The sequence below is a fragment of the Callithrix jacchus genome, chromosome 8 (assembly GCF_049354715.1).
Source record: "Callithrix jacchus isolate 240 chromosome 8, calJac240_pri, whole genome shotgun sequence".
Lineage (NCBI taxonomy): Eukaryota > Metazoa > Chordata > Mammalia > Primates > Cebidae > Callithrix > Callithrix jacchus.
This window is the reverse complement of record NC_133509.1, coordinates 23653127-23670093: the sequence shown is the minus strand read 5'-3', so window position 1 is coordinate 23670093 and position 16967 is coordinate 23653127. Positions and strand designations below refer to the sequence as shown.

At 36.8% G+C, this 16967-nt stretch overlaps 1 protein-coding gene across 38 annotated transcripts in view; it reads right to left on the bottom strand.

The window, feature by feature from the left end:
• PEAK1 (pseudopodium enriched atypical kinase 1) overlaps window positions 1–16967 on the bottom strand; it is a 308653-nt gene that overhangs the window by 226779 nt on the left and 64907 nt on the right. For 8 of the 38 annotated variants that reach the window (XM_078333897.1, XM_078333903.1, XM_078333887.1 and 5 more), the window contains exon 3: window positions 11201–11422. The exons of the other annotated variants lie outside the window; for them this stretch is intronic. The gene's annotated coding sequence lies outside the window, so the exon portion shown is untranslated. The remainder of the gene's footprint in view (window positions 1–11200; window positions 11423–16967) is intronic. 38 annotated transcript variants of the gene reach the window in all.

Here is a 16967-nt window from a genome sequence, read left to right as displayed (position 1 = left end):
GAGGCTTTTCTCCTAAGAGTTTTAGTTTTAGCTCTTACGTGTAGGTCTTTGATCAATGTCGAGTTCGTTTTTTGTATGTGGTATAAAGGAAGACTCCAACTTCATTTTTTTTTTTTTTTGGCATATGGAAATACAGTTTTCCCAACACGATTATTTGAAAAGACTGTCCTTTCCTCACTGAATGGTCTCTCCATCCTTGTTGAAAATCATTTGACTATATATGCAAGGATTTACTTCTTGGCTGTCCATTAATTCCATTGGTCTATACAACTGTCTTTATACCAGTACCATACTATTTTGATTACCATAGTTTTTTTCAGTAAGTTTTGAAATCAGAAAGTGAGAGACATCAAACTCTGTTTTTTCAAGATTGTTTTGGCTATTTGTAGCCCCTTCAGATTCTATATAAATTTTAGGACAAATTTTTCTATTTTTACAAAGAAGTCATTGGGATTTTGATAGGAGTCTAACTGAATCTATAAATTGCTTTGGGTAGTACTGACATCTAACCATATGTGTCTTCCAAACCATGAATGTAGGCTGTTTCCATTTACTTATGTCTTAAAAGTGTTTTATACTTTTCAGTGTTCAGGTCTTCCACTTCCTTGGTTAATTTATTCATATGTATTTTATTCTTTTTGATATCATTTTTTTTCATTTCTAATCCATTTCTGGATTATTCATTGTTAATAATTAGAAATACAACTGATATTTGTGTGCTGGTTTGTATCCAGAAGGTTTGCTGAATTTATTTTAATTCTAACAATTTTTTATGAAATCTTTAGGGTTTTCTACATATAAGATCATGTCATCTGCAAACAGAGATAATTTTACTTCTTCCTTTCTAGTTTGGATATATTTTTTATTTTCCTAATTGCTCTGGCTAGGACGTCCAATCCTATGGTGAATGTAAGTGGTGAGAGCAGGCATCCTTGCCTTGTCCCTGGATCTTAGAGAAAAAGCTTACAGTTTTACACCACTGATAAAGATGTTACTTGTGGCTTTTCATATATGGTCTATATTATGTTGAGGTAATTTTCTTCTAGTCTTAATTTGTTGAGTGTTTTTTTAACTGTGAAAGGGTGTTAAATCTTGTCCAAGGCTTTTTCTGCATTTATTGAGATAGAGTTTGTGGTTTTTGTCCGTCATTCAACAACTGGATAGCTTTGTAAGGCATAATCTCCTTCATTCACAGAAACAAAATTAATACCCCCATTCTGCAAAGAGCTTCTCTTAATTTTTGTAACAAACATTTAAAACAGAATTTAGTGACATAAACTTTGAGTATTATGGAAGATCAGAGGTTTCAAAAGGATAAAAAGCAGTTATTGAGCAGAAGGCAGGTTTCTTTTTTTTTTTTGAGACAGAGTTTCGCTCTTGTTTACCCAGGCTGGAGTGCAATGGCGCAATCTCAGCTCACGGCAACCTCCGCCTCCTGGGTTCAGGCAATTCTCCTGCCTCAGCCTCCCGTAGCTGGGATCACAGGCACGCGCCACCATGCCCAGCTAAGTTTTTGTATTTTTAGTAGAGATGGGGTTTCACCATGTTGACCACGATGGTCTCGATCTCTTGACCTCGTGATCCACCCACCTCAGCCTCCCAAAGTGCTGGGATTACAGGTGTGAGCCACTGCGCCCGACCGAAGGCAGGTTTCAAAGGGAAAACACTGTACAACTATCTCAGACTAGGAATCACATCAGTTAAAACCTACCAAAAAGGATCAAGGCGAACCAATACCTCATTTGGTATCACTGTGGCATACATTAACATACAACCCAGAATTTGTATACTGTTTATATAACACCTATTTATCAATAGTACAGTAGGAAACTCATAGTTAACAATTTACTGTATATTTCAAAATAGCTAAAATAATATTTTTGTATTCCCAACACATACAAAAAGATAAATGTTTGAGGTGATGGATATCCCAATTACTCTTATTTGATTATTACACATTGTATACAGGTATTAAACCATGACAAGTACCTCAAAATACGTATAACTATTATATATCAATAGGTAATTTAAAATTTTTTTCTAACTTATTTAAAGCCTGCACATACACATTAATTACAGCACATAGCAATGGCAAACGTCTATCATGGTCAGAAAGAATACAACTGAAAGTTAACATCTGGGGAAACAAAATGGAAAAGAAATCAAGTAGTATTCATTCAAAAATGCCTGCCCCTTTCCATAGGGTTAATTGAAGGCACAAGGACACAAGGACTATGCTGCAAATCAAAGCTCCAACCAAGAGTCAAAGCTATATTTTATAGAATTGTCACTTTCCTCACCAATACCAATAAACAAGTTATTAAATCTACCCTTTTGGTATAATAAAATCAATAGACAAAAGCATCACAGTTTCAATGCCATCTCTTCTGAAAATAAATGTTGCTGTCTTGACTCGGAATTCAAATTGCAGCAGCAGGTCATTATTTTGTTCTATTCTGTTGACATATTTTAATTCATTTTGTAAACCTAGAATTTGCTCCTATTCTATAATCCCAGAAAAAAAAAATGTTTATGAGAAGGTAATTTCATTTTGCTAGGTTGACAGTCATAGTCTCTTGGGGGAAAGGCCAACTGAAGCAGAACTGAAACAGCTGCTAGAAGCCAATTTTCCTACCTGTTAATTGCCTTTATGACTAGGATGCACAGGCTCAGACACCCACCTAGCATGCAGAAGATAGATGGAAACAGTCACATCTCAAAAGATTTTTCCCTTCTTCTAAAATAATTCAACTAGGAGACAGAACAGCAAAGAAACAGTAAAGTGTCAAAAATACAAAAACATTAATTGAGTCTTCCTGACTATCAAAAGGAAAATGCAAAAGAATGAAAAGACACTTTCATGAATAGCTAGTAGAAAAAAATATTCATTCATTGGTCACTCAGTAAATATTTACTGTAATGCCTATGATGGCAGACGCTATTATAGGTACCAGAGATACAGCAGTAAACTGGACACAATGTCCCTTTGTCCCCATCAGAGGAGATTAATGAGAAATAAACAGCTATCAATTAGTGATCCAGTACTAAGAGGAAAACAAAGCACAGCCATGTAATAAAGAGAATTGAGAAGCACTAATTTACAGTGATTGTCAAGAAGCCTCTTTGAAGACGGGACATTTAGGCTAAGACTTAAATAACAAGAAGGATCCAGTAAACCACCAGTCTGAAAGAAGAACATTCCTTGCAGAGGGACAAGTAGTAGAAGATTGGAAGTTGGAATAAACTTGTTATATTCATAGAAGAGAAAAGAAGGCCAGTATAGCTGGAGTTTTGTGAACAAGGTTAGCAACAGCAGCAGATAAGATCTCTTCAAAGTGCCACAGCCATTTCAAAGTTATCTGGTGAGAAGATAAAAATAAAACTATAACCCATGAACTATTCGTGGAAATTCACTTTTGGGCTAGTAATGACCACCAGGAAACTTTCAACACAAAAAAGATAAGCATGAGTTGAGAAATACCACAGAGGAAGGTTTCTGAATCAGAAAGAATGAGCATCAGAGTAGTGGCTGAATCAGTGCTGTCAGAAACCCCAAAAGCAATATTGTTCTAAATAAGATCAACATCTAGGGCTGGCACACCTGGACAAGGGGATATCTGAGGCTTATAACAGGAAGTATTAAAGCGCAGCACTCATCAATGAACTCCAATCACAAAGGAATGTTTTTGGATTTATTTGTTCTAATCAGAGACTCTTTTAAAAAAATTTTAATGTAAATAACAAATACCATAAAACAACATACTACTAAAACAGAAATCTTTAGAAGTTACAGAAAATCAGAAAAATTTTCCATGTTTAAAACTCTTAGATTACAAAATAAATCAGGAGTTTTTTAAAGAAAAAAAATCAGTGAGTATATAGAGCATCTGTTTTCCTTCTGTAACAAGCACAAAACAGCATTTAATTTCAAAAGCATCTATGACATTAAACAATTCTACATTTAAAAATAAAACATACCTACTAAAAAAGAAGTAGCTCACCTTAATTGAAAGATAAACTTTACTTTTAAGCACTGAATGATTCCCAAACACACTGTATACGTTGCATAATGCTAACAAGATATTTTGTAATAGTGCTATAATGTTAAAATTCCCAAACTATGCACATGGCTATCAAATATATGTACTTCTCTACAAAAACATTTTGATCAGACATTATTCATCTAGAGGAAAAAAGAAAGAAAAAATAATGGAGATCAAAAACTTGCTCTACATGAGGTATATGGCAAAGTGTTCTTCACTTAAGTCACATGCTTTGGAAAACAAACAACAAAAAAGAATAAGAAGACTGGCATCAAAGACCTGTAGCGGAATCCCACCTCTCACACTAATTAGCCATACAACTTCCCTGAGCCTCAGTTTTCCTAAACAGTAAAATGAGTCTCATGCCACCTATTCTTACAAGATTGATAGGAATATTAAATAAAATAAAACAAGTTTAAAGGAATCCAGTCTTATTATTTGGTAATTATACTATAAGCAAGGGAAATGTTTTTTTAAAAAACAGGTGATTTTTTAAAAAGGAAAAATAATAAATTACAGGTTGTAAGTGCTGAACACAAGGTAAACAATATTCAAGTTGATTATACTGGCCAAACTCCTTTATTTTATCTATGAAGAAATAAAAGCAGAGTAAGCTTAAATGACCAGCCCAGAGTTGAAAAAGCAGGCAGAAAAAGAGCTAAAATCTTGCTTAATTCCTAAATGTGGTATACATTTTATAGAGCACTTTCATATATAAGATCCAATTGATCTCCATGATAAAATAGCTAATCTGACTCATGAGAAAACCCAAGGCACCAAAGTCAGCCAGCTACTTGGATGATAGAACTGTGACTAAGACCTGACAATGAATACTCTCTCTCTCTTTTTTTTTTTTTTTCTTTTGGGGGGATGTAGAGAGGAGTTCTCACTGTGTTGCTCAGGCTAGTCTCGGACTCCTGGGCCCAAGCAATCCTCTTGCCTTGGCCTCGCAAAGTGCTGGGATTATGGGTATAAGTCACCATGTATGGCCTATGTCTCTTAAAATCGAGATTGAAAGCCTTTCTTAGTTATAATTTAACTAGTACCAAAAAATGCCTTAACAAGCAATCACAATTTTATTCAGTCAATAATTATTTTTTAAAGTCACACTGCAAAGACATAAATGTTTCCATGCTGTATTTAAGAGACGCGGCCGGGCACGGTGGCTCAAGCCTGTAATCCCAGCACTTTGGGAGGCCGAAGCGGGTGAATCACAAGGTCAAGAGATCGAGACCATCCTGGTCAACATGGTGAAACCCCGTCTCTACTAAATATACAAAAATAATTAGCTGGGCATTGTGGCGCGTGCCTGTGGTCCCAGCTACTCGGGAGGCTGAGGCAGGAGAATTGCCTGAACCCAGGAGGCGGAGGTTGCGGTTAGCGGAGATTGCGCCACTGCACTCCAGCCTGTGTAACAAGAGCAAAACTCCGTCTCAAAAAAACAGAGACTCAATCGGTTTAACATAAAAATGTTCATAATTGGAGTAAATTCAATTTCCAAAGACAAATTTTTAGACCTATTTCTCAAAGCTAGACTGATATTGGCTTAATACAAGGTAGCAAGAATTACTTTTATTCTTTAAACCAGATAGCTGGGCTAGTGAGTCACTGAGTATCATAAGCTTGATTATGACATTGAATTCATGTTTCTATTATTAATGAATAATATTCACATACTTTAAAATTACTTAATCCTTTACATTGTCCTTTCTTCACGTAGGATTTTTAAGCTAACCCTTCTATAAGTAGGTCAATCATTCTTATACTTAAATTGAGATGATTTACTCTCACAAATAATTATGTTACAAATAATGCATTATTTTGCAGCTGAAGGGACACGCAGGCTGGAAAACAAAAGAAAAGGATCCAATTGGAGAGAAGCCAACTGAACAATGTAGAATCTAAAAAATAGACTAATTTACAATACATGTTTCTGAGTGTCACTAAGAAAATATACATCTGCTTGATATTCCAAATTCTTCCTTTAAAAAGGATCAAGCATTGTAGGAAGATATCTAGGTTTAACAAGAAAACATGGAATAGCAATGTAGGCAGTCAGGGTTCAGTCACCATGATAGTTTTCAGATCATTTGTGCAAACATAAGAGCATACTCTCAAATAGGCCTCTGTTCAAAGCCACTTTCAAAGATGTGAAAATGTAGGCACAAAAGTAGTCTCTGAGTTTTGCAACTAATAAATGGCAACACTGCTGATGGGTAGGTGAGAACACAAAAGAACAATAAATCAATACACAAATGAACAGTAACCACTCATACTAATTTCATATGAATTAGAAGAATCAATATATAATTTGGGTGGGAACCCAGCCCTCTTAAAATAGTCATAGACAAAGAGTACCATCAAATTAACTACTTAGCTTAGTTTACAAGACTTCACTTTTGCTCAGCAAAGACTGCCATTGAATAGGGAACAGCCTGAATGTACCAAGCTTCCCTTCTGAATTAAGATAGGGTATACACCTTAAAGTATGTTTCTTGTCTGTCTTCTGAGAATTTTTTAAGATATATTTGAAAAAAAAATACAATTGTGAGTCTCCTTAGTTTTAAATTTATAATGTATTCTTTACATAGGCAAAATAGTAAGCATATGTGTGCTAGAAATTCAAGCAAAAAAAAAAAAAAAGGTCCAGCTTGTGACAAAGCATCACTACGGATCCCCCTACAGCTCAGTCCCCTACAGCTCCCTCAGTCACAGCTCTAAACAAGCCACAGAAATCAGAATAATCATGCTGAAGCATCTTATGGATTAACAAAGACAGATCAATTCTGTATAACCCATTTTGTTTTTCATTCAAATTATCTAAAATTGATCATTTGTAATTGGCTGTTAAGAAACATAATCAATTACTGGAACACTCCATTTCTCAATCACCTTGGATACACAGGCATTTACTGCAAACATGGTCCTCTATTTAGAGCAATTCACATGTAAAGCACTCCAATAATTACCCTCTTCATTCAATACACATCTATTAAGCCCTATTGTTGTGCTAGGCACTGTTGGTATTAGAAATACCATGCTGAATCAAATTAGCCCCTGCCTTCAGAGGCAGAAGGCTTTGCTTACAGACATGCAAACATTATATAATGAGACAAGTGCCAAAACAAGACGTATACAAGCCACTATGGAAATACACAAGGGGAAGGACTTAATTCTTCCTGGGCAGGTGAAGAAAGGCTTGTCAGAATATTTAACTGAGTGTTAAAGGGTCAGTATGAGTTGGTTTGGTAGATACACTAGAGGTCATTCATGAGAGATGATTTGACAGACCCACAGCCTGTGCAAAGTTAAGAAAAGAGTACTTGATTGGAATGACAACAGAGTTTGGTAATAGGTAAGAATGAAAAAGTATGATCAGAATGAGGCAGGAAAATAACGGTCTGGAGGCAGGGAACATAAAGCCAATTTGCACTTCAGCTATAACAGGAAATATCCTCTCCATAGGGCATATGCCATAAGTTACTTTGTAACTTTATTTCATCCTCTTCATTTACATAAGGTGTACCCCAAGTAAAGGCTATTTAAACTCATCAAAAACTCTGGGGCCTTTGAAACCCTATGCTTAGGCCTGTTCCCATACTATGGTGTGTACGTTCATTTTAAATAAATCCCTTCATTCCTTCCTTGCTTTGTTTCTGTGTTTTGTTCAATTCTTTGTTCAAGACACCAACAACCTGGAGGCCTTCCACATTAACAAGAATAGGGCACAATGATTCTTTAACAGGCCATGTTAAGACTTTATCTCGATGAAAATGTGAAGCACTTAAAAGGTTTTGAACAAGGGTGTGGTAACAGTTTGAGTTTTAGACAAATCTTTCTGGCCATACAACAAAAGGAAAGACCAAAAAGAATAAAGTCTAAAGGTAATGAAGTCTGGTAGACCTATTAAAAGAATATTAAAAGAAGCCAAGTGCAATGGCTCATGCCTGTAATACCAGCACTTTGGGAGGCCAAGGCAGGAGGAGAGCTTGAGCCCAGGAGTTCAAGACCAGCCTGGGTGACACAAGGAGACCCCATCTCTACAAAAAACTTAAAAATTAGCCAGGCATGGTGGTACATGCGTGTGGTTCCAGCTACTCAGGAGGTTGAGGTGTGAGGATTGCTTGATCCTGCAGTGAATTATGATCACCACTGCACTACAGCCTCCAGCCTGGGTGACAGATCAAAACCCCATCTCAAAAAAGTATTAAAATCACTACCATCCTTAGATCAAGGCAATAATATTTGGTCCTCCTATGCCACACCTCTCCCCTAAGAAGTGAGCAGTGCAGAGAGCCAAATGGAAGTGCCTTACTGGATCTATCTCCAGAAATTACTTTCTACCTATCTAAAACCCCAGAACTCTGCTCAAATGGCCCTGAGTCCACTTCCAAGACAGGTCCTCATTCAGATATATGCACCACTAGGCCTGAAGAGGAGATGAGAGACAGCTGTTGAGAGGAGAGGGGGGGCTATGGAGAAAGTTTGGACATTTTGCCAAAATTTAAAAATATGTACATTTTAAATTTAAAATATATATACTTGATTTAGAAATATGTATATATTTTAATACATATAATTATAATTTGAAAATTAGCACTTCATACCATACTTATGAATAACTGAATATTTGTGCCTAGAAACCTAAGGTTGTTTATGATACAAAATACTGACCTGAAATTTTAAAAAACTTAATGTTTGAAGAAGATTTGAAGTAATTATTTCACAGACAAAAAATATTTTCCCTATAAGACAGACATACAAAAGTCAGGATCAACTTCTCAGAAAGTCAAAGCAATTTGAAGATAGATATGCCAAACAGGTGTTGATAACAGATTAGTTTAAAAAAAAAAAGACATTTAGTGAAGGATCCACGTGTGGATGAAAGGCAGGTATCTGTTATACACAAATGGGCCCATTAGCTACAGAGATGCATTACCCTCACATTAAACAAAGACTCAGTGAGTAAAACACTCTGGCGAGCATCTGTTGGTTAATGACAAAGAAAACCACATGGACCCTCTGAGGCCAATTTCCATCCAGCTGTAAGCATGGAAGCAGCAAATACATGCACTGCTTTTTAATATCAACCCCAAATAACTGTGAAAAAGAAACTCCTTGGCTATTTTGTGGCAAAGGCATTCCAAGTATCAATCACGGATGCTAAACAAGACACCTGGAAAAAGTTAACTCCCTAAATCCAGGCTGGCATTTAACTTGCTTGTTACCAACAGACTGCAGTAAAAGTGACATTGAGTAACTTCCAAGGTTATGTTGAGAAAAGTCATGCAGGTTCTGGGGCTAAGTTTGGGGTGGTTGCTACATAGCAATGTTGCCAGATAGAATTTGGTACATGAAACTGGGGTGCTAACATAACAAAAACCTAAAAGATGTGACGCTGGTTTCAAGACTGGGTGGTGGACCAAAGCTGGACTCAGGCTTGAAGAGCCTGGAAGAAACTATTGAAAAGGAATTAAAGGAGAGTTAAATGTTTTCAGAAAGACCTTGTTATGAAGTGGCAGAAAAATTAGCAAAACTGTTGCCTGTGGTAAGGTAAAAAACAGAAAATGTTGGTAATGAACTATTACTTCTACCTAAGGTAATTTCAAAGCAGAATGTCCAAACTGTCAACTAGTTTCTTTTATTTGTATAGTATAAGGTACAAAAAGAGATCAGCTAAAAAAGAAAGTACGTTTCAAGCAGAATTTAGGGGAAATAAAAAGCAGCCAGCAATTGCTGGGTCCAAAAATAAAACTATTTCTCATCCACAATGTTTCCTAGCAGAGAATACTCAAAGTAAGAAAAGGTCTGAGGACAAAGATCAAGCATAGGATGTAGAAAAGAAAAATCTAATCTCAAGATAGGGAAGAAAGCCAAGGGTGTTACTGTGAGATCTGGCTATGTTTCTCTCCTGATTTATTCTTCATGATCTTCTTCCCAGTTCCTTTTCTGCACTTGTCCACTAAATCTAGATGTCCCTAAGGATTTTGTTCTCAGTCCTGGGCAATTCCTTCTTCGATTACTCTCTAAAATCTATTAACCTCAAATCTCTCTCCTTCAAGCCTCTACCTCCCTCTAAGAACAGCAGACAGATCTGCACATCTCCACCCAACTATCTCAGAGAAACATCAAACTAAATATTACAAAATCCTATCTTACACTCCAAACGTTCCTTCCATACTTGAATACAAACTGGAAAGGAATGACTGGAAACAAATAGTACCACATCCATTTAATTGCCCAACTTGAGAGTCATCTCTGATTTCTACGCCTCTTTCTCCTCACCCAATACCAATATTTAATTAGTCACCATTTTCTACGGATTCTACCTGCTAAATCTCTCTGGCATCCCTCCCTTTTCAAGTTATCTCCTATCTGGACTCTATATAGCCTTCTAAGTGGTCTCTCCATTCCAAAATATCTTTCCTACTACTCTCAAAACCATCTTCTTAAAATAATATATTAGCCATGTTAATCTCCTGCTGAGAATCCTTCAAGAGCTCCCCATCAAAAGGCTTTGGTACAGCTTACAGGTAGGCACTTTGTGATCTGGCCCTTCCCTGCAAACTGTTCCCACATATCCTTTATCCAACCACATCAAAAAACAGGACTTATACCTATGGTGTTTATGAATACATACTTTTCTCTCTGCCTAGAACGTGTTGTCTCTTGTTATGAATACTAACTACGTTTTCGTTTAGTACTTTAACAGTTTTGGAGCACTACTCTGTGGCAAATCTGGCAGGCCCTATGCCCAAGACTACGCACATGAAAGAAGCACACAGCCTGGAAAAGAAAGAAAATAATTACAACACAGGGATTTATAATGGAAAGTAGTATGGTGTAGTGGACTGACTCCTTGGACGAGGTGGAGGGATATGATGAACAGTAAGCAAAATAGTGAAATAAACACAATATAATCTCCTGGAGCAGCAAGTTTTTTTGATACAAGTAATTTAAAATATTTTTATATTATTATGCATATTTATTATAAGTAAAATACAAATTTACATTAAAGATACAATGAAAACTTAAAAATTGATGGGCCATTTTGGGCAAGAATGACTGTTCAGATTAGAATTTAAAGTAAAATCACTAAAGAAGAGGAGCCATTTAAGTCAGAGAGAGACCTTTTTATAATTGAGCAAGTCACCTACCTTTTGGCTCCGCCTATTCAAAAAGCCAATCCTAGGTTCAGTTCAAGTTCAATGAAGCAACACTGAAAAATTGACAAGATTCCCGTAGTATTTGCCGCAGCCAGCTCATCCTCTATACAGCCTTGTATAGCGGGCTTCAGACCTGGCATGGAAAAAGTCTTACTGATGACCAAGGAGTCTTGAACTCATCCACTTTGGTGGGTGGGTCCAGATTAAAGTTGCCTGTAATGATGTAAAGAAAGTCAAGAGGCTGAGAAAAAGTTTACCCTCATTCCAATTACTGCAGGTACTGAATTATAATAGAAAAATTGTTCACCCCACTCCCAGAATATCAGCGCTGGAGAAGTTACAGCCCTGGAAAAATGGAAAGAACTCAGAAAAACCCCTGGGTTGACTAGGACCCATTTTAACTTGATATGTGTGGAATGGTGGCTTAGGCCTAAGACAAAAGGCAGCCCAGAAAAGCTGTGGGATAACAAACCAAAAAAAGAACTACTCAAATTCTGTTTTGCTTCTTTTGTTTCCCACTACCTGGTCCCAAATGAGCATTACTCAGTGATAAAAATTCAGACAGTGGCTTCCTCTGGTCAGGGATGAGAATGTCAAAAAAGAAATCAGAAGGAACTTCTGTGATAATAAAATGTTTTCAATTTTTATAGGAGAGCAGCTACATGAGTAGCTACGTTCATCAAATCTCACAGAACGGTATATTTAAGATCTGAAGATTTTATCATAAAATTGAAATATATACCTCAAGTTTTAAGGTATTTCTTAAGAGATCACAATAGATACAACTTTAGATCATTCAACTAGCAGAATTTAAAAGTCTGAAAAAAAAAACAAGTATTTGAGAGGCTGTAAAACAACAGGACCTCTTATACATTGACGGTAGGAGAATAAAATTGCATAAGCTCTTTGGAAATAAACTTTGAATTACACCTTTAACATTCATTGCCCCATGACACAGCAATTACATTCATAGATGTAGACTCAAAAGAATCTCTTCTACATGTATAAGAGATTGACAAGAGTCATGGATAGAAATGTTTTTGGCAACAATATTGAAAATTGCAAACACCTGAAAGTAAGATTCTTATTCTTAATTCCAGGAATAAATTAAGCATAATCACTTTCAAATATTTAAGTTGTCTTTATGTTTTAACAATAACCCAGTTTTTATACATATTATAGTTTATTTCAAGGTGCGCATATACAAAAATCCAAAATTAAGGCACAGAATTAAGGTACCATAATGATTTTGTAGTTTTAAAAGCAGGAATTCATTTATTCAACATGACTTTTACAGGAGTAAAGACAGAATTGACCTAAATGCTGGTTACATAAATTATACTATAACCACACACAAAATATCCTGTGGTTATAAACACAAATGAAGTAGAACTACATATACGAAAAATTTTCCAAGATACAGAAGTAAGTTCAAGAAGCAAAAAGTAGAGGAACGATCCAAGATGGCCGATTGCTAACATCTCGGGATTGCAGCTCCCAGTGAAACCTCAGAAAACGAGAGGACGCCACAGTTTCAGAAAAATTTTGGTCACTGACGGAGCAGAAGATTCCCAGTGGAGGAGCTCCACAGGTCGCCAGCACAACTCTTGTGGCCGGTGCAGCGGTTGTGCTGGCCCCTCGGCGTGGCAGCTCTATGTGCAGAGTAAATGGGACTGGTTCCCCTTCTGACCAAAGTTTGGCGCTCCGGGAAGGCAGAGTCGCCTATTACAGACTCAAGAAGGAAGACAGACTGGAGATTCCTGGGCAGAAAAGCACCATCAGTCTTAACACCGCTGTTTTGGCAGGCGCAGTGGGTTGCTCATATTTGGGCCCTGGGAATTAACAACTTGGACGTCCACTCAGAGACCTAATTTGAAAGTTGGTAATTACAAAGATGACAGGTGGATAAATTTACAATGATGGGAAGAAACCAGCATAAAAAGGCTGAGAGTACTCAAAATCAGAATGCCTCTCCCTCCAAAGAGGATCACAGTTCCTCATCAACAAGGGAACAAGACTTGATGGAGAACCAGTGCATCCCATTAACAGAATCAGGCTTCAGAACATGGATAATAAGAAACTTCTGTGAGTTAAAAGAACATGTTGTAGCCCAATGTAAAGAAACTAAGAACTTTGAAAAAAGGTTTGACGAAATCCTAATGAGAATAGACAACTTAGAGAGGAATATAAGTGAATTAATGGAACTGAAGAATACAATGCAGGAACTCCGAGAAGTATGCACAGGTTTAAACATTTGAATTGTTCAAGCAGAAGAAAGGATATCAGAGGTCGAAGTCCAACTTAATGAAATAAAACGAGAAGACAAGATTAGAGAAAAAAGGATAAAAAGGAATGAGCAAAGTCTTCAAGAAATGTGGAACTATGTGAAAAGACCAAATTTACGTTTGATAGGTGTACCTGAATGCGACGGAGAGAATGAATCCAAGCTGGAAAATATTCTTCAGGATATTATTCAGGAAAATTTTCCTAAACTAGCAAAGCAGGACAATATTCAACCCCAGGTAATACAGAGAACACCACAAAGATATTCCTCAAGAAGAGCAATCCCAAGGCACATAATCATTAGATTCACCAGAATTGAAACAAAGAAGAAAATACTAAGGGCAGCCAGAGAGAAAGGTCAGATTACACACAAAGGGAAGCCTACAGACTTACAGCAGATCTCTCAGCAGAAACTCTACAAGCCAGAAGAGAGTGGGGGCCAATATTCAACATCCTTAAAGAACAGAATTTTCAGCCCAGAATTTCATATCCAGCCAAACTAAGCTTCACAACTGAAGGAAAAATAAAATCTTTTATGAACAAGCAAGTACTCAAGAGATTTTATTACCACCAGGCCTGCTTTACAAGAACTTCTGAAAGAAGCATTACACATAGAAAGAAACAACCAGTATTAGCCTTTCTATAAATATACCAAAAAGTAAAGAGCATCAACATAAAGAAGAATTTACATCAACAAATGGATAAAACAGCCAGTTAACATCAAATGGCAGTAATCCTAAATTTAAATTGACTAAATCCCCCAATCAAAAGATACAGCCAAAACCCAATGGCATGATGCATCCAGACCCATTTCACATGCAAGGATACACAAAGACTCAAAACAAAGGGATAGAGAAAGATTTACCAACCAAATGGAGAGCAAAAATAAATAAATAAATAAAACACAGTTGTTGCAATTCTCATATCTGATAAAATAGATTTTAAAGCAACAAAGATATAGTGGTAAAAGGATCAATGCAACAGTAAGAGCTAACAATCCTAACACCCAGATACACAGAGACTCAGACTCAATGAGACAGAAAATTAATAGGGATATCAAGGACTTGAACTCAGATCCGGAACAAGTAAACTCAATAAATATTTATAGAGCTCTCCACTTTAAATACACAAAATATACATTCTTGTCAATACCACATCACACCTACTCATAGGTTTAAATGAAACATTGATTGGCCATTATTAATACCCATTTTTTTTAGAATAAAGCAACATTTCCGTTCTCTCTCCCTCTTTTTCTTCCTTTCTTCCTCTCCTTCACTCCCTTTTTTTCTTTCCTTCTCTCAAAAAAAGAAAAAAAAGAAATCAACTTGTAGACCTCTAGATCCAGTTCAGCAATGTCTCTCTCATTGCTTGATTTCCTTCTCTTCTCCCTTCCTTCTCTTCTCCCTTCCTTCTCCCTTCTTCTCCCTTCCTTCTCCCTTCCTTCTCCCTTCCCTTCCCTTCCCTCCCCTCCCTTTCTCTCCCTCCCTTCCTCCCTTCTAAATAAATAAATAAATAAATAATTTTAAAAATTGAAAAATTAAAAAAAAAAAAAAAAGGAAGCAAAAAGTAGGTTGGGTCCAGTGGCTCACGCCTATACTCCCAGCACTATAGAAGGCTGAAGTGGCAGGATTACCTGAGCCCAGGAATTCTAGACCAATCTTGACAACTTAAGAAGACTCAGTCTCTAAAAAAAATGAAACATACATTAGCAGCACATGGTGGCACATGCCTGTGGTCCCAGTTACTTGGGAGGTGAAGTGGGAGGATCACACGAGACCAGGAGTACAAAGCTGCAGTGAGCTGTGATCACGCCACTGCTCTTCAGCCTGGGTGACAGAGTAAGACACTATCTTCTTTTATTTTTTTTTAAATGAGACAGAGTCTTGCTCTATCACCCAGGCTGGAATGCAGTGGCACAATCTTGGCTCACTGCAACCTCTGCCTCCCAAGGTGCAAGTCATTCTTGTGCCTCAGCCTCCTGAGTAGCTGGGACTACAGGTGTGTGTCACTACAACCAGCTAATTTTTGTATTTTTAGTAGAGATAGGGTTTCACTATGTTGACCAAGACTGGTCTTTAACTCCTGACATTAGGTGATCTATCCACTTTAGTCTCCCAAAGTGTTGGGATTACAGACATGAGCCACCACCCTGTCTTAAAAAAAAAAATAAGAAGCAAAAGTAGAACAGTAAATTCTCACAGATCGAAACAAACTCCATATTTATGTATATGTATGTTTGCAAATATAATTTAAAAATAAACTGCTAATGTTAGTTTCTTCTGAAAATAGAGACAGAGGATCTAAAGTGAAATACTTACTTTTGTACTTTTGTACTATCTATGGATCCTTTTATAGTAACTAAATTTTGACTGCACACCTTTTCTATTTTTTTCAAATTATATAGAAGAAGAGAAAGAAGCCCTCAAACCTTTTTCAATTTCTAGTAAGCAAACTCTTCCATGCCCCACAGTAGTTATGATAAACTATTAGCACTCTCCTCAAATCCCATATTCAGCCCTATTGGCCTTTTTCCACAATATTGCCCACTATACTGACAAGCCAAGGACCTCGTCTTCTGCTTCAGAGAAAATGAAAACTCCCTGTATTTCCTAATTCACACCCACAAATTTGTCACTAGCTACATCCATGGGCACCTCCTACCTTCAGAAGAAAGAAGCTATTACTGGCAAATCTTGTGTTTTATCATGTGTTCTACATGCAATCTGCCATTTCTACAAGGAGCCTGTTATATTATTCTCCTCTCTCTCTACTTCCACAATATTGCTCTTACCTGTTTCCTTTTTCCCCTACCTCGGTATATATGCATGTTCAAGACTATCCTATATTAAAAAGTACCCTATGTTCCCCTCTATCTAGCACCCAAAACTCATTTGTTCCATTCACAGCTAAACTTCTCACAAGAATAGTCTATACTTTTTGACAGTCTCTTCTTCATCTTCCATTCACTGCTCAACACACCAGAATCCTGTCTCCACTGCCACAAAAGACAAAAAGACAAACCAAAAGTCATGTTGTAAACTTTACTTTACTTGACCTTTCTCTGTAGCACCTGACACTAACGACCACTGCCACTCTTTTTGAAACACTCTAATCTCTTTGCTTCTGTGATATTTATCTCTCTGGGCTCTCCACTGAGAACTGGGAAAATTAAAAAGTGAAAATGACAAAGTCCTTGACTTCAAGAAGCACAGTTTCTAAAATCAGAGAAACAAATACAAACAATCACAACATAGTGAAAAAGTACAAAGTGCAGTGATAGGTTAGCAATCAACTTTATATGGGGAAGTAGGAGAGCACTTCCCTATACAAAGGAGGAAACTAGCAGATACAAAGTAACATATACATCAGCATGGTTTGTACAAAAATTTAAATGGATGATCGTACACACAAATTTTGAAATCAAACAATCTGATTGTACCTTTCTATCTAAAGATAAAATAACAGTCTACCT